The 17050-nt window shown below is 42.4% G+C and overlaps 1 pseudogene; it reads right to left on the reverse strand.

Moving 5' to 3' along the window:
* Positions 1–14352: 14352 nt before the first annotated feature.
* LOC116883443 lies at positions 14353–16933 on the reverse strand (annotated as a pseudogene).
* Between the last annotated feature and the right edge of the window lie 117 nt (positions 16934–17050).

The following is a 17050-nucleotide window of genomic DNA, read 5'->3' on the forward strand; positions in this document are numbered from 1 at the left end:
CATCACTAACGATTCTTCATTACATGGATGATATACTCCTCTGTGGATCCAAACCTCAAGAGCTTGAGATAGCATATGCTGACTTAATTAAGCATTTGCAACAGTTTGGGCTAACTATAGCTACTGAAAAGGTTCAGAGATCGCTGATGGGCAAGTTTTTAGGAGCCGTTGTACATCCAGAAGTTATTACTCCACAAAAAAATTGAAATCAGGCGAGATCACCTACAAACCTTAAATGATTTTCAAAAACTTTTGGGAGATATTAATTGGCTACGGCCATTCCTGAAAATATCTACTGCTGAGTTAAAACCTTTGTTTGATATATTGGAAGGGGATCCGCAATTAACATCCCGCGATCCCTGTCTATGGAGGCTGTAGAGGCCCTCTGAAAGGTGGAGAAGACTCTTTCTGAGGCTCAATTAGTAAGGATACAACCTGATGAACCTTTTGAGCTATGTGTTTTTCAAACTGCTAAATTACCCACTGCGGTGTTATGGCAGAATGGCCCCTTACTTTAAATTCGCCCACAAGCCTCTCCGGCTAAAACCATAGAGTGGTACCCCTCAGCGGTGGCAAGATTGTCTATGAGAGGACTAAAAGTAGCTGTAACTCATTTTGGTAAACATCCAATAAAAATTGTTATACCCTATACTGCAGAACAGCTCCAAGTGTTGGTCGCTACAAATGATGACTGGGCAATACTTGTGTGCATCTTTTCAGGAGTGTTTGATAATCACTACCCCAGGCACCCCATCTTGACCTTTGCAAAATGTCATCCCCTTGTGTTTCCCCGGGTTACCAGCATGGAACCCCTTCAGGCAGGGGATATTGTTTATACGGATGGTTCGAAAACTGGTTTGGGTACTTATGTGCATGACGGTAAAGTGGTAACTAAGCAATTTACCCCTAATTCCCCTCAATTAGTTGAGTGTCAGATTGTATTGGAAGTGCTCCAAGTGTTCCCTAGTCCATTAAATATTGTTTCAGATTCCTCCTATGTGGTTAATGCAGTTAAATCTTTAGAAGTTGCGGGAATGATTAGAACCACTAGTACAGTGGCTTCTGTGTTTCTGGAGATCCAGCAGGAGTTACTATCTCGGCATTCCCCTTTTTTCATCACCCATATAAGGGCTCATTCAGGGTTGCCTGGCCCAATGTCTCATGGGAATAACCTGGCCGATTTGGCTACTAGAGCCACTACGTTTGCTGTGCTGACTCCTGTGGAAGCTGCCACCCAGTTCCATTCCTTGTTTCATGTTACTGCTGAGACCTTACGCAGGCATTTTCCTATTTCTAGAACAGAGGCCAGAAAAATAGTGCTTCACTGCAGTAATTGCAGTGCGTTTATTACCACCCCACATGTGGGCATTAATCCCTGTGGCCTTCGACCCCTGCAGGTTTGGCAGATGGATGTTACCCATGTCCCTGCCTTTGGAAAATTAAAGTATGTGCATGTTTCCATCGATACATGCTCCGGGGTCATAGTTGCTTCTCCCTTGTCTGGGGAAAAGGCCTCTCATGTCATTGCCCACTGTCTTGAGGCTTGGAGTTCTTGGGGTCTTCCTAGGCTGCTCAAGACTGACAATGGCCCTGCTTATACTTCAGAAAAGTTTAAACATTTCTGCAATCAGATGGGTGTTGCACACCTGACAGGACTTCCTTATAATCCTCAAGGCCAAGGAATCATTGAACGTGCCCATCGCACATTAAAGGCTTATTTAAATAAACAAAAAGGGGGAATTGGTGAGGTGCCGCCAACCCCCAAGGTTGCCATCTCCACTGCACTTCTTACTTTAAATTTCTTAAATTTAGACGCCCAAGACTATTCGGCGGCAGAACGCCATGGGCAGTGGCCTATCCCACCCAAGGATCAGGTGAAGTGGAAGGATGTACTCACTGGAGAATGGAAAGGCCCGGATCCTATTCTAATACGATCCAGGGGAGCGATTTGTGTTTTTCCGCAGAATCAAGAAAATCCAATTTGGGTACCCGAGCGTTTGACTCGAAGATTGTCTTCTGTTCTTCCTGAAGAAGAGACTACAAACCCTACTATTACTACTGGGAATGGTAATACAGGTTAATTCGCTCACCCTGTGGGCTATTGCCAGATCCTGGCCAGTACCCATGCCAGTTCATAGCAATTCTACTGTTTTGAGAATAAGACTGGCAAGCATAATCTCTGGCCTTGGTTTCAATGGGTGCTGTCCAATGAACAAGGGGCATATACATCCCTGACCCCCTTTGCTAGGTTGATGGGAGAGAACTTCATGCTGTATAATGTTTCAGCTACCAGAAAAAGGTGATACCAGGTTGATCAATATTCAATATAATAACCTCTTGGTAAATAATACTGCCACTAGTACTTCAGTATGTGCTAGATCACCTTTTTTCTGATAAGCACTAATGTAAGCAGTGGTGCTTTAAATTGTAATAGCTGTGATGTAGTCTGCTATTTAGCTGAATGCTGGGATGGCACCAATGACACTGCAGTGATGGTTAAGATCCCCTCCTTTGTGCCAATCCCAGTGGAGGCAAACCCAGATAGCTTTCCTATTCTTAATTTGCTGAGAGCCAAAAAAGATTTTGGAATTATGGCAGCCATAATTTCAGCCATTGTGCTGTCTGCTGCCGCAGCTACCACAGCTGCAATCGCTATGACCAATCAAATACAGACGGCTGAGACTGTCAATCAGATTGTAGAAAGAACTGCAGTGGCGCTAGAGATACAAGAAGAATTTAATACCCATTTGGCATCTGGCCTTCTATTAACCAATCAAAGGATAGATTTAGTTCAAGAACAAATTGAAGCACTGTATCATATGACACAGCTGTCCTGTGTTTCCTCCCTTAGAGGTTTATGCATTATTCCTTTGCGAGCTAACTTTTCTCAGCATTTTCAACAGAGCAAAGAAATCTCGAATTATCTGAAAGGAAACTGGTCCATGAAAGCAGAGCAACTATCAAGACAATTGCTGATGCAGATTGCTGTCCTCAACAGCACTAGGCTGGACCCCATCACAGTTGAAGACTTTACCTCATGGATTACCAATGCTTTCTCCCTTTTCAAGGAGTGGGCGGGCATGTTTGTCCCGGGGAGCTATTGTCCTCCTGGGATGCGGAGTAGGTCTCTGGCTTATTGGCCGTTTAAAAAGAGAACATGCCAGACACAAAGTGGTTGTTTACCAGGCTATGACCACCATTAAAAAGGGTGCTTCTCCCAACATATGGCTGGCCTCTTTGAAAGATCAAGAGTTCGCCCTAGATCATTTTTGTCACAGTCATGTGGAGTCATTGTATCCAGGGACGGGCAACTTTCCTCGAGCTCGGACCAACCCAAGACACGGGGCCCGGTGGTGATAGGGTAACTCTATGACGGGTAAGGCCGAGTTTGGATGAGAACGACCTAAGACAGGAGCAATAACAAGATTGACATGACACCCAGATATAGACCAGTCATTTTATTAAACAAAAAAGGGGGAGATGTAGAGAGCAGAGCGGCGAAAAAAATATGGCGCCAACCTCCAGCCTTGTCTGGATGTCGACAACTTACTGCACATGTGCAGGGTTGTCCCCTTGCTAGGGCGGCCATACGATAATGAGATGTAGGGCATCCTCTAGTGGTGAACAGCGGTACTGCACATATGCGGTTTATGCACCAGGTGTCAGTTGACCGTTAATATGCTAATGAGGTGATTCATTCTCCGCCAATCCCTGGAGGACTAGTAGTGGGGTGATCCATGCCCCACCAATCCCTGAGAGATAATTAGCATACTGTTGTGTATATAAGTCGAGCGACTATGCTGCTCGGGGTCCCTGTTCAAGAGAGCTGTAACACTAAGAAGAGCTGTAAAACTAAGAAGAGCTGTAACACTAAGAAGAGCTGTAACACAGTAAAGGCTTGTTCGCAGAAGAATCCTGTTGCCGCGCGTCGTTCTTGCTGGTGGGACATTGGGCGTGCGACACCAGAGAACTACTAAGCTTGATAAACAACTTTAGCAAAGTAGCTGGGTATAAAATTAATTCAAACAAGATAGTAGCCTTCCTCTACACAAAGAATAAAAGGGCTGAGAAAGAATTAGGGAAGCAGGGGTTGGGGATTTAGCTCAGTGGTAGAGCGCTTGCCTAGCAAGCACAAAGCCCTGAGTTAGGTCCCCAGCTCCAAAAAAGAAAAAAAAAAAAAAAAAGAAAGAAAAAAAGAAAAAAGAATTAGGGAAACAATGCCATTCTCAATAGTCACAAATAATATAAAATATCTTGGTGTGACTCTAACCAAAATGAAAGATCTGTATAACAAGAACTTCAAGTCTCTGAAGAAAGAAATCAAATAAGACTTCAGAAGATGGAAAGATCTCCCATGCTCATGCATTGACAGGATTAATACAGTAAAAATGGCCATCTTACCAAAAGCAATCTACAGATTCAATGCAATCCCCATCAAAATTCCAACTCAATTCTTCATAGAGCTAGAAAGAGCAATTCTCAAATTCATTCCGAATAACAAAAAACCTAGGAAATTGGAAACTACTCTCAACAATAAAAGAACTTCTGGGGGAATCACCATCCCTGACCTCAAGCATATTACAGAGCAATTATGATAAAAACTGTATGGTATTGGTACAGAGACAGGCAAGTAGATCAGTGGAATAGAACTGAAGACCCAGAAATGAACCCACACACCTATGGTCACTTGATCTTTGACAAAGAAGCTAAAACCATCCAGTGGAAAAGAGACAGAATTTTCAACAAATGGTGCTGGTTCAACTGGTGATCAACATGTAGAAAAATGCAAATTGATCCATTCCTTGTACAAACCTCAAGTCCAAGTGGATCAAGGGCCTCCACATAAAACAAGATATGCTGAATCTAATAAAAGAGAAAGTGGGAAAGAGCCTCAAACACATGGGCACAGGGGAAAATTTCCTGAACAGAACACCAATGGCTTATGCTCTAAGATCAACAATTGACAAATGGGACCTCATAAAGCTGCAAAACTTCTGTAAGACAAAGGACACTGTCATTAGTACAAAACGGCAACCCACAGATTGGGAAAAGATCTTTACCAACCCTACATCCAATAGAGGGCTAATATCCAAAATATACAAAGAACTCAAGAAGTTAGGCTCTAGAGAACCAAATAACTGTATTAAAAACTGGCATTGGGAGGCCTAGCTCAGCTGATCCACCTTCAGCCCAGCTGCTACCAATGAGGCCCAGGGAACACCACAGAGGAGGAGGCAGAAGATTCTGAGAGCCAGAGGGCCCAGATGTCTGCTGTGAGATTCTGCCTCCTATATAGGATACGGAAGCTACATCCCTGACATTTTAGCAACATGGCCACCTAAGCAAGTCCTAGACAGTGACAAGCCCTAGAGACATGCCAACGTGGACAGTGAAATCTTACAACTTCCCACCATTTGCTGAAAGAGCTATAGGCAGAAAATGACTACTGAGAAGGAGAGTAAGGTCTCCTCAGGGACAAGCCCCCTAAGTGGTCATCAATCCCAAGTGCTCAGCCCTAAAGAGATATACATGCTAGCAGCACTAAATGAACTCAGCAGGTTATGCTCACAGATTTATATGCACGTGAACATCTAACAACAGTAGGGAGGCAGAGGGGAGAGGGGAAACCTAAGGAGCAACATTCAGATAAGAAATTTCAGAGCTTAACATTCAGAGCAAACTTAGGACTATTCTGATTTTAAAAGAGGCGTCGGGGTTGGGGGGTGTGGGGGAAGCATTCTACAGACTGTGCTCTAGGAAAAGATGTAGTGGTTTTCCCCTTTTTACAGAAGCCTCCGGATTGGACTAGATATGCATCCACGTAAAGAGTTTTACAGGAGATTATGTGTGTGATGTACAGACCTCCTTGAACACCTTAACGGATGCCAGAAATACAAAAGAGATCACCCCCAAAAAATGTGGCAGTTCCGGGGGGGTTTCCATGCTTAATAGAGTGAGTTTTTATTCTCTCATTCATTACATCCCAACCACAGTATATACTTCCTCTTCCATGGCCAGCCCTCTTCTCCACATCCCCAACCCCCATCCACACTCCCTCTATTTCCCCTCAGAAAGGGGCAGGCCTCCCAAGGTTATCCACCAAACAGCCTATCATATTGCAATGAGACTAGGCACCCCAGTGCTATTGAGGCTGGATGAGGGACCCCAGTAGGATGAAATGGGTTCCAAAAGCAAGCAACAGTCAGAGACAGCCCCCGCTCCAGTGTTCAGAGTCCTACAAAATCAGTGAGCTACAGGCCATCACATAGAGGACAAAGTTAGACCCATGAAGGCTCTCCGATTATTGGTTCAGTCTCTGTGAACCCCTATAAGCCCTGGGTAGTTTATTCTATGGGCTGCTTTCTTGATGTGTCCAGATTGGGAAAAGATCTTTACCAATCCTACAACAGATAGAGGGCTTATATCCAAAATATACAAAGAACTCACGAAGTTAGACCGCAGGGAGACAAATAACCCTATTAAAAATGGGGTTCAGAGCTAAACAAAAATTCACAGCTGAGGAATGCCGAATGGCTGAGAAACAACTAAAGAAATGTTCAACATCTTTAGTCATAAGGGAAATGCAAATCAAAACAATCCTGAGATTTCACCTCACACCAGTCAAAATGGCAAAGATCAAAAACTCAGGTGACAGCAGATGCTGGCAAGGATGTGGAGAAAGAGGAACATTCCTCCATTGTTGGTGGGATTTCAGCCTGGTACAACCATTCTGGAAATCAGTCTGGAGGTTCCTCAGAAAATTGGACATTGAACTACCTGAGGACCCAGCTATACCTCTCTGGGTATATACCCACATGATGCCCCAACATATAACAAAGACACATGCTCCACTATGTTCATAGCAGCCTTATTTATAATAGCCAAAAGCTAGAAAGAACCCAGATGCCCTTCAACAGAGGAATGGATACAGAAAATGTGGTACATCTACACTACTCAGCTATCAAAAACAGTGATTTTATGAAATTCATAGGCAAATGGAGGGAACTGGAAAAAATCATCCTGAGTGAGCTAACCCAATCACAGAAAAACACACATGGCATGCACTCATTGATAAGTGGATATTAGCCCAAATGCTTGAATTACCCTAGATGCACAGAACACATGAAACTCAAGAAGGATGACCAAAATGCAAATGTTTCACTCCTTCTTTAAAAGGGGAACAAGAATACCCTTGGGAGGGAATAGGGAGGCAAAGTTTAGAACAGAGGCTCAAGGAACACCCATTCAGAGCCTGCCCCACATGTGGCCCATCCATATACAGCCACAAAACTAGATAAGATGGATGAAGCAAAGAAGTGCAGGGGACAGGAACCGGATGTAGATCTCTCCTGAGAGACACAGCCAGAATACAGCATATACATAGGCGAATGCCAGAAGCAAACCACTGAATTGAGATTGGGACCCCCATTGAAGGAATCACAGAAAGGACTGAAAGAGCTTGAAGGGGCTTGAGACCCCATATTAACAACAATGCCAACCAACCAGAGCTTCCAGGGACTAAGCCACTACCCAAAGACTATACAGGGACTGACCCTGGTCTCCTACTGCATAGGTAGCAATGAATTGCCTAGTAAAAGCACCAGTGGAAAGGGAAGCCCTTGGTCCTGCCAAGACTGATCCCCCAGTGAATGTGATTGATGGGGGGAGGGTGGTAATGGGGAGAGGATGGGGAGAGGAACACCCACATAGAAGGGGAAGGGATAAGGTTGGGGATGTTGGCCTGGAAACCTGGAAAGGGAATATCTATTGAAATTTAAATAAGAAATACCCAAGTTAATAAAGATGGAGAAGGGCTGGAGAGATGGCTCAGCAGTTAAGAGCACCTGACTGCTCTTCCAGAGGTCCTGAGTTCAATCCCAGCAACCACATGGTGGCTCACAGCCATCTGTAAAGGGATCCAATGTCCCCTTCTGGTGTGTCTGAAGACAGCTACAGTGTACTTATATATAATAAATGAATAAATCTTTAAAAAAAAAGAGTGAGGAGGGGCACACAGAAAAAAAATAAATAAATAAAGATGGAGAAAAAAAAAGGAAAAAAGAAAATAGCTTTAAATTGAGTATCTTTTTTTAAAAAATATTATTTATTTAATGCATATGTGTACCACTGTAGCTGTCGAGTATATTTTTTTTATTTGAATAAACAGCACGTGAGGGGAGGCGAGGCTTATGTTCAAGAACAGCTTTCTTAAAAATGTTAATTTGGCATCACTTCACTGAACTTCCAGCAAAAGACAGATCTATTGTTCCAGAATACAAAGTGTTTGTTTGTTTATTTATTAATTTATTTTATTTTATTTTATAAAATCTTAACCAAGAAGAGACTTTATTCAGAGACTGACCCCGGAATACTCATGCTATGAGAGTACCTGAGAGTGCTCTCAACATATAGCCCTGAATTTCAGTAGTCAGGGGTTATAAAGGCAAACCTCATGAGATTACGAACTTTCCAGAGTACGTAACCACATACTCAGACCACAGAACCAGAGGCAAGAACACATATAGGCTGCCTATGTAATCAGACACACATCCCACCCAACTGTAGTCAAGCAAACATCCTGCCTACATGGAGTCAAGGGCAAGCAACCTTGTTTACAGGAGCAACCATACATTGTTTGCTATCTTACATGAACACCATCAGAACAAGAGCAGACACCAATATCCCAGGAGGGTATCAGGCCTTGGACAAGTAGGGCTTATAGACTGGAAACATCTTTTGTTTTAGAGTTCTCTTAAGCACAGTAATTTTAAACTTCTGAACATAACGTTCACCATCACGTTCCCTCCTTGAGTTATATCCTCAGTCAAATCCTTGACCTGCAGTGGGTACCTGTTCATATTGGGATTTAATAATCATCAGCTTAATGGCACCCGGATGGGAATCTCTGTATCTAATTAAGGCATTTATCATTCCCTGATTAAGGGAATCCACAGGAGAAGTGCTTAGAATGTTGCAATGGCCGACAGCAAAGTCATCAGTCAGGAAGCAGCTGAATGTGAGAAAAGGAACCAAATGCTATCCTGTTTTCTGTCTTCGATGTACGTCTTTTTTTGTTTGTGCTTTTGTTTTTGTTCTTTTTCCTAGAATACAGCCCAACCATTTCTAAGGATTCCTGAGTGCTTTGCACAGACAGGACACATTTCTTTTAAAGCTACACAGTCACCTCCTTGTTCTGCACAGAGCAATTTGAATGCTCTTATGATGCTGCAAAATTGCTTCGGCTAATGAACCCACCTGCTGATAGTTCTTGATCTAGTTGGTTTGAACTGGTAAGTTTCTTGATAGTAAGGGAATCTGGAGGCCAGCTTGACTCCTGGCATGCTGACAGGCCCTATAGGTAGCCATCTGTCCCTTGTCCCTAGGAGTTTCCTATGGGCCTAAGCTTCTTTCCAGCCTATTGTGGAGGACAACGGGTGAGATACTCTCTTCTGTAACTGCTCCTCTGGTGGAATTAGGATGTCGTTTTTCGGGACCAGGAAGGCTGGGGTGTTAGTCAAAGGCTGAGAGGGGATCGGGACAATGGAGCTTTCATCAGATTCATCTGGTTTCCTGACCTCGATGAAGGGACAGGGAGCAGTCCTGTCAGCTGGATCACTGGCTCACATCCGCTCTTAGCAAGTCCAGCCTCTCCAGGTTTGTAGGACTACCTGGGGCTGCTGCAGTGTAGATCACTTTTAGAGCAGTTTGCAGCCGGATGCTGATTCCTACATGGTACCTGCTGGCTGAGTAGAAATCTGCCAGGACAGATAGAGACTGGGAGGGATAGAAGTTAAAGGTAAGGAACTTAAATGAAAATCTACCATTTGGAGCTTCCCGCTCTGGAATAGGCGGCAGGCAGGGATTGTCATCTGTTAAGTGACTTGACAAGAGTACTCATCAGGAGTCCATTTGACCCGTGACAGGTGGATCCAAGCTGTAACTCCCTGGGGCTTACGAGAGTTCTAGTAACAAATTCTAGTTACAAAAAAGAGATCAGTGAACTTTGAGAGTAGACGCACATCTTTTAGTCATTGCAAAAGCTTGGGAACTCAAAAAAAAATATTTTGGGTTGAAAACATTAACATTCTTTGTCCATAGGTCTGAACAGAGATGGTTTGAGCATGATGAAATTGAATTTTAAGTATTAGAACTCCATTGATTAATATGTTAAAATGATAAATTTTTGAAGTCTTGATTACCAAGATGTGATTGATTTCTGAGAGCTGTTGTTGCAAAGCGAGTTCCTCTAAAGAAAGAAATAGTAAAAAGTTACATTGAACCCTGTTTTGTGAGTTTATTTTTCTGACCAGGATTCCTAATACCTCTAGAAGAAGAAAGGCCCGATTTTCACATACGAAATGCACTTGCCAGGCATCTGCTATAGAATGGATGCAGATAAAGTGAGCCATCGACACTACCAGAGATCTGAAAAGGGTAAGTCTGAACATAAGTGTAAACCAAAGGGCCTCGGTATCGACTAAAATGACTGAGAGCTGCCTGCTTCCTGGACGATTACCCAGGCTCCTCCTCGGCAATCTCAGTAATCTCAGTGGAGAAAGCGTGGCTTCAGCCTTCAGCAGGTCCGTGGGACAGCATTAGCGTTGTGATTGTCAACACGGTAGCATTGGCCTTTGGCTACCAGACCCAGAAGATCAGAGAGACTTTCTTGTGGTGAGGAACCTGAGAGACATGGCGAGGCAAAGGGGCAGTCAATTCTCAGTGCCCTCTTCGTCCACAGTTTAGGTAGGGTCCTGGTGTCCGGTGAGGAGTGGGGCAGTTTGCACAGAATTTAGCTTTACCACAATCCAGGTAAAGTCGGCTCCTTTATAGGAGACTTTAGGGCTAACACTAGGACCTGGCATTTTTGTCTATTATGAGAAGACCTTTTCATTAAATACTTTAAAAGTCACATTCATCATATCTTAGGAAAGTTTTGAGGGCTATCTTTTAAGTATACTGATTTTAAATAAACTTTACTTATTTATTATATAAACTTATATAAAAGTTTTTTGCTTTAGGCTTGACCTTGAAAACACACACACACACACACACACACACACACACACACACACACGTTTCCCATATGTATCCCGTATCTATGTTTTCCGTATATGTTTCTCTCTATATATATGTTTTCCATATATATTTAAATAAAGCTTATTCCTGTACATAAATTACATTTGTATTTAGCATGACTACAGTATAGTTCTGAACACTAAAGAATTTCATCATTTATAAAGTCATTGACTATTAACTTATATTACTTAATTATCTTTAACAGTTCATAAGTTAGTAACTTCTATAAGACTAGGATTTGAATTTTTAAATCTTAATTTAAATTTGTTTAATCTTAATCTTGTTTTATTGATCTTTTTATAGTGCACTGTCACAGAATATAACTTTCTAATATGACTCAGTTTACTCAAATATCTAAAGCTTAATAGAGCCAGCACCCACATTGTGCTGGTGGATAGAGGCCTAGCTATTTCCATACACTCCAGTATCCAGGGGCAGCCGTACTCAGCTGCACCTAGTGACTCTTGAACTTGTCTTAGTCTTTGGAGTTGGGGTTTGAAGGATGGCAGCAATCCTACTCTGAGGTAGTTTCCTTTTGCCTCCTTTCCATTGTTAGCCAAGATAAGTGATCTCTGGTATACAACATTGGGTTTTTCTCAGAAGAGGGCCTCAACTATGTTGTGGGATGCTGTGAGTAGCAGTTCCTTTTCAGGGTCAGGTTAGTGGCCTGGCTACCTTTTGCCTCAGGGGAATCTTCTGTGTGATGTCATCATCAGACAAGATGGTAGCAAGGTTGATAGCAAAGGATTTCAAAAACCCGATTCAAGGGTGGTCCAGGAGTAGGGCCTGGTACTCAGTCACACAGGCATTAGACAGTTGGCATCCTCTAGTGGTAAGAAGTCCTCTTTCTCTATAGATCATTCCATGGACATGTGTGGTAGTAAAAGCACAGCGACTATTCATGTGTAGGGTGGTGGTCTTTAAATCTTTGGGACGATAGGATCTATGTAAGTTGCCTCTTGTAACCTTCCTTGGGCTCTCTCTATTTAAAAGCAAAGGTGGGCACAGGCTCCTTCTGGTAGTATAAGCCACAAGGTAAACCAGATATTGGTTGGCTACTCCCATAAGTTCTGGGCTACCTTTGCACTAGTATATTTTTTGGGCAGGACAGATTGTAGGTCAAAGGCTTGATGGCTGGGTTGGTGTCCACATTTCTCTTTCAGTAGCCCACAGAGTAACTTCCTGCACCAAAAAGACTAGATCATAGGGGTGATGGTGCCAGGTAGGCATCAGTTCAAATTCTCAATATTCAATGAGTTGTGTGGGTGTTGTGCTAGGCAATGGGACCCTGCTGTCAGTGTTTGGAGAGTCACCTTTGATCTTAGCATCAGGCTGGGTTGCTTGGGTTCCATGGGATTTCCTTGGTCAACAAGGCTATAAGAGATAGCCAGTTGAGACTTCATTGCCCCATTACTAGGAGTCCTCACAGGATTACCTTTAAAGATTCCACTGTACTAGGTTTCTACACCTCCCCTCTGAGATAACCCCAATTCCAGCTTTCTCTCCCAGCACTCTCTCCCTCCATCCTATCTCCCCCCTTAACCCGCCTGTTCCCATCCCCACCTGCCCAATCCACCAAAAAACCATCTATTTCTCCTTCCTAGAGAGATCCATGTATCCCCCTAGACCTCTCTTTTTTACTTAACCTGTGCGAGCCTATGGATTGTGGCTTGGGTATCATTTACTTAATGGCTAATATCCACTTACAAGTGAATACATGACATTTTTGTCTTTCTGGGTCTGGGTTACCTTACTCAGGGTGACTATCCCTAGTTCCATCAATTTGCCTGCAAATTTCATGATGCCATGTCTTTTTTTCCTTTTTTTTTTTAACAGCCGAGTAAAAATCCATATTGTAAATGTATCACATTGTGTTTATGTATTCTTCAGTTGAGAGACTTGTAGGTTGTCTCCAGTTTCTGGCTATGATGAATAAAGCACCTATGAGCATAGTTAGACAAGTGTCCTTGTGGAAGGATGGAACATTCTTTGGGTATATGCCCAGGAATGGTATAACTGGGCTTTGATCAAGGAACTGCCATATTAATTTCTATAATGTCTGTACAAGTTTGCAATCCCACCAGCAGTAAAGTGTTCTTCCTCCACATCTTCTCTAGCATGAGCTGACACTTGAGTTATTCTTAGTCACTCTGAAAGGTGTAAGATGGGATCTTGAAGTAGTTCTGACTTCCATTTTCCTGATGTCTAAGGATATTGAGTATTTCTTCAAATGGTTTCTCAGGCATTTGGATTCCCTCTATATAAAATTCTGTTTAGATCTGCTCTTCAGTTTTTAGAATTATTTTTAAATTTATTTATTAACTTTACAATCCAGCATCAGTCCTTCCTCTCCTCTCAGTACCCCCTTATGGAGTCCTCCCTGCGTTTCACCTCCCTTTTCTCTTTTGAGAAGGGGAAGCTCCTCCTCTTGTTGTGCCCCCCTCCCCCTGCACATCAAGTTTCTGCAGAACTAGTCACATCCTCTCCCACTAAGGCCAGACAAGGAGGTCTGTTTGTGGGTGTAGGATCCATAGGCAGACAAGCAACAGGCTCAAGGACAGCCCTTGCTCCAGTTGTTGGGGGACCTGCATGAAGACCAAACTGCACATCTGTTACATATGTGCAGGGGCCTTGGTCTAGCCCATGCTTGCTCTCTGGTTGGTGATTCAGTCTTTGCAAGTCCCCAAGGGTTGAGGCTAGTTGAATCTGTTGATCTTCTTGAGGAGTCCCTGTCCTCTTCTGGTCCTTCGATCATTCTCCCTACTCTTTCGTAAGACTCCCAAGCTCCATATGCTCTATTTTAAGTTGTATGATTTGATTTTTTTTTTGATATGTAGTTTCTTGAGTTATTTTATTTTTTAAAAGAATTATTTACTGAACTAGGTATATTAGATATAAAACCAATTTTAAATTTACATCTTTTAATTCAATTCTGAAGTGTTCTCTCTCTCTTTTCTCTCTCTCTCACATACACACACACACACACACACACACACACACACACACACACACACACACACACACACTAGCATGCAACAGCTGCCCCACTGTGAGTCACTTTACAACAAACTGTTGCAAGGATATCATATAGAAGCTTGAAAAATCATTTGTCCTAAACATGAAAACCTGTAACAAATTTAAACTAAATTTATAAAACTTGTTACTTGTAGTTTTCCCCTTGCAAGAAAAATAAAATGTTCAGGTAACAGACATCAGTCACCACATAATCCTGGATTGTCCACACCCAAAGTAGAGCACCTTTCATTAAGCCCATCATCAGAGACATCTCTTCATTTTATATAAATAAAACTGACACGTGACAAAAAATAGAAAGACCCAGGAGGACAAACAAAACCCTAGTGCTAACATTGAAGACCAGAGTCCAAAGGCCACTGACTAAAAGGACAACAGTGGCTGCCATCATTGCAAGCAGTCCCAGAGGCTTAACCCTTTGACTTGAGGAGTGCAGGCTTCCACGTGAGGAATTGCTCTTCCTAAGTACCAACAATGGACAGACTATGCAGCACACAGGGACAGCAGTCTTGTTCTGATACCTGGTAAACTGGATTTGACAGTCGCTAAGTTATTGGCTACTTGTGTCACTTCAATTAAAGGTGATTCCGTTCTAAGTTTCAATATAAAACTTTGGGGGAGGTGTTGTGATGAATCTTTAAACTCAAGATAAAGTATGAGTGCCCACCCTGGTAACATGCTCCATCAGGTCTCTCCCCCTAAGGCGGGGCCACAAGGGTCACGATTCAGATTGCTGTTGCTGGAATGACTTGACAAAATGAACCGCTGATGATGAACCACAGCTGAGGGACTGTTAGAAAGCAGTCAGTTAATAAGTATTTTCAGGCTGGGGCTACTTCCTGGAGAGCCTACATTTTATTATAAAAACCAAAGGTAAAAACAGAATAAAGACCATAATCCCATACAGCATTAACAGTCTCTGATGTCTTGGAAGGACCTGTATAATGGGCCTGCTTTCAAGTAAAATTATAGGCCAATCAAATGTCAAATATTCACTCTAACTTTCCTAAATAGGTTTCCCCAGCACCTACTATCCACAAAGAAACTTAAGTCATGAACATATTAACTAATAGCATTATTATGACCAAGGTGTTTGGTAAACAAGTAAATCATGAATTTGGGATCAACAGGAAAAGGTCTTTTAAACAACCCCCAGGCTTCAAAAAAAAAAAAAAAAAAAAATCTCTTCAGGTAGTAGATCTGTCCCCATGTCATGGCAAGTACAAGAGCTTCAAGAAGGACCAAAGGACCACTCTGCTGTTTGTGTTGTCATTGATGGCTCTGTGTATTCTCTCCAGGACTTCCATGTACTCTTGTTTGTGCTTTACATCTGTCATTGCCACTTCCAGCTCATTAATCGTTTCTTCTAATTTGTATGGATGAACTTCTGTCTTCATGGCTTGGCCTTTGGGAGCCTCCACAATGTCAATGGTGAACATTACTGTCTTTGAAGTCATAGTGGGCATCTGATTACTAAAGTAGAATTTGTCAGTTCCATTCATGTGGGTTGAGAACATGTACTTCCCACTGGACTCATAGTCTGTCTCCTTTATAGACTCCTTTATTATCTGGTCTGGTGAACTCCATGTTGATGTTCAGGAAGCTGACTCCCACCACCTTGAAGATGAGGCCCATCTTGGTGCCCAAGGTGACCTGTTTGAAGAAGCACTCCTCAGCACGTGGGTTGACCTTGCTGAAATAGCCCAGGGCCTTGGCAATACCAGCAGATCTGTGAGCATCACCAAGGTGCAGCACAGGTCGAAGTTGGGATTTGGACTGCGGCCTCCAGAGCTGCTACCACTGCTGTCGTCTGAGCTTCCTCTTGAGTTCTTTATGTATTTTGGATATTAGTCTTCTATCAGACCTTGGTACACTGAAGAAGCCTGAACTAGGAGCCAAAAGAAACCTTTCCCTACTTGTTTCTGCTGGATGTTTTGTTCCAGTGTCAAGGGAACAAATACCTTTCATATTGAAATACAACTAAAACACAGCACTACCAGTTGGCTTATGAAAAGTCCTCATGGAAATTGCAGTTGTTCATCTGTTTTTCTGACTGCAATTACCTCTTTTGATATATAACACCACTTCCCTAGAATTTATTATTCTAGGGTTTATTATTTTTAATATTGACAGATAAAAGTGAATGTGTTTATCAACTGCAATGTTTTGGGAATATATATATATATATATATATGTATAGTGGGCTGGTCATAGCTAGCTAATTAACATATAAACTACATCAGAGTTAATTCATTTTGTGAGTATACATAGCATCTATTCAAGCATTTTCCAATTATATTATTATAATAATGACCATGTTGTACAATAGAGATGGTAAACTTTGTAGCCACTGGTCAGCATCTATACTTATACCCACACATGCAAATGTCAACCCTAGTAAATAGTACTTTACCAGTTAGTTATTACTTTTACACCATGTGTTATGTGTACTTGTGTGCCTGTGTCCATGCAGGACAGAAGAACGTGTCAGGACCTATAGAGAAATAATTACAGGTGGTTGAGTATTTGACATACATCTTGGGTACTGAATTCAGGTTATATGTAAGAGTAGTAAGTACTTTTAACCACTGACCCAGTGCTCCAGTCCCTTAGTGGGTTAAAGTCAATGAGAAAAGTTAGTGAAGGTTGACATTGACTTTAGAGAACTGAATCCAAGTAAGTGTTTACTTACCTGCCATGTGTATTTCTGTGTGCATGCTCGTGGGAGGTCATAAGACAGTCTGTGAGACACATTTTCTCTCCGTCTACTATGTGGTTTCTGGGCATCAGGCTTGGCAGCAAGCACCTTTAACCACTCAACCATTCTGCTAGCTCAAGCTCAGAAAAATACTGCCATCTCTTTTATCTTATACATAGTAGTAGGCAAAAAGGAGAGCACTTGGTCTGTTACATGATAAAGCTGATGCAGGCAACTTCTCAA

Source organism: Rattus rattus, chromosome 1, assembly GCF_011064425.1.
Source record: "Rattus rattus isolate New Zealand chromosome 1, Rrattus_CSIRO_v1, whole genome shotgun sequence".
Classification (NCBI taxonomy): Eukaryota; Metazoa; Chordata; class Mammalia; order Rodentia; family Muridae; genus Rattus; species Rattus rattus.